Consider the following 1,999-nt stretch of genomic DNA (forward strand, 5'->3'; position numbering starts at 1 on the left):
GCGTGGGGTTCCGGCTATTTGGGGGCGGGGGGTGCCGGGCTGTGATGCGCTCACAGCGGGGAACTTCTGGCTCCTGCGTGTGGTAGGAAATGGTGCCGCTTTCTGGGGGTCAAACCGGGCTGAGAGGAAGCGAGCGGAGGACGGCGGTGCCGGGAAGGGCGTCTGGGCGTCCAGACGTGTGGGGTCCGGGGACGGCTGCGGCAGGTAGCCAGGACACAGCGGCCAGGGAGCAGCCAGGCTGCGCACGCGGCCACGGCCGGACAGGCCGGCACCCCCGGCGCTCAGAGGCCGGGCGAGAGGGAGGGGGGCCGGGGCGGCCGCGGCTCTCACGGCTGCTGGCCCTGCCCCGTCCTTCTTGTACAGCGGTCAGTGCAGGTGGACGCGCTTGGCGTCGGGGTACTGACGGTCACAAGTGTGAGGCCCATGACTTTTACAACTAAAATCTATCTTCCCCTATACGTTACACCAGACTCTCCCAAATTTCCGTTTATAATATTTTCTTACAGTCCATATTTATTCTTTACGGTGACATAACGATTCTCTTTGTGAAGCTGACTCGGTGCCACTTCCTGCTAATTCCAAACAAAGGGACTGTCACGATCAAAACAAAACAGTTGTAAGACTTTCCTTCAGAAACACAAGTCATCTTGACAGTTTTCTGCCTGCGTGACACTGGAATAACGAATACTTCACTCTGTGAGGCAAAGACCAGCAAACCACGGCCTCGACCAATGCGGCCCACGGTCTGATTCGTAAATGCGATAGAGACAAACAGCTCACAGACCCTGAGCCGCCGGGCAGCGGGCTGAGCCCGCCGGGGAACACAGCGCCGGCAGCAGGTGTCACCAACACAGCCAGCTCGTAGGCGTCTCCTGCCCAAATAGCTCATCCTCGTGCGCTCAAGCATCTGACTGCGATCTTTGCGCCATTTATGTTTATTATAACGTTATTAAATACGTTGACCACATGTATGCAAGAAGTTGCTGTAAAGACTCACGAGCACATAAAACCGACACCTAGTCAGGAAAGCGTAACAGATGCCACTTGCGAAGACATAAATATCCAGAATATTTTTCCTCATTAAAGAACCTCACAGTAGAAGTCACACAGCAGGAGACACTCAGCCCTCCACGCAGGCCGGCAAATGGAAGTGTGTCGGCCCTCCGGGGGTCTGAATTAGTGCGAAAGAGACGCTGACACACGGGCGCAGCATCCCGAGGCAGGTTCCCTCACGCGGCCCTTGCCGTGTCTTCTTGTAACATAAAAGACGCCACACGGACAAAGGTGCGGTATGTGCTCGCTTAAAATACGTAAAACATTCCTGACAGTCCGACATCCCTAGGTCTCCCGTTCTTAGCCTCAGCTCGTTCCCTTCTTCCTCGAGATGACCCAGCGTCCGCAGCGCCCCATGCCTACCCCTGTTGGGACAGGCTCTCGAGACATAAGAGTAAAGACCTGGCTGACCTTCGGCTGTCAGGTTTTCCATCGAATCACCTTCACTGCCGACCAGACTTAGAGAATGAGAACCAACTGAAGTCGTGACTTGATCAAAGCTGTTCCTTTACTGTCTAAGTTCATGAAAGTGTTTTCAGTGGCGGAATTTGTGTTAAAGTTAATTTATTCATGAAAGGCACGCTGAGCCCCCGGGCGAGCGGGGTGAAGCCCAGCGGCAAGAAGCCGCTTCAGCTGAGTTAGTCCCCGCGCGCCCCCAGGTGACCCCAGGGCGCCACAGACCTCTGCTGGCCCCGCTGCCCCCGCAGCAGTGGACTCTGTTGATCGCCTGTTCTGCTCCCCGCTCTGTCTGGCGAAGCCTCCTCACCCCTTGCACCTCTGGCCTGTACCCCGGTTCTGTGCGCATTAAAAAAAATCTTAAAAAAAAAAGGCACAATGAAGAGTTTAATAGAAAAGAGGGTGAAGCCGCGCGGGAAGGCAGAGGCCCGTCACGGGAACCAGCTCCGCGTGACCCCTCCCCTGGCCGGTGTTGGCGGCCCCGGGCGAG

At 56.4% G+C, this 1,999-nt stretch overlaps 1 protein-coding gene across 1 annotated transcript in view; it reads right to left on the bottom strand.

The window, feature by feature from the left end:
* The window catches only part of LOC105854326, a 91,329-nt gene that overhangs the window by 57,107 nt on the left and 32,223 nt on the right, over positions 1-1,999 (bottom strand). The gene's annotated exons all lie outside the window — the stretch shown is intronic.

The sequence above is a fragment of the Condylura cristata genome, unplaced genomic scaffold, assembly GCF_000260355.1.
Source record: "Condylura cristata isolate star-nosed mole 26May11 unplaced genomic scaffold, ConCri1.0 scaffold00034, whole genome shotgun sequence".
Taxonomy (NCBI): domain Eukaryota; kingdom Metazoa; phylum Chordata; class Mammalia; order Eulipotyphla; family Talpidae; genus Condylura; species Condylura cristata.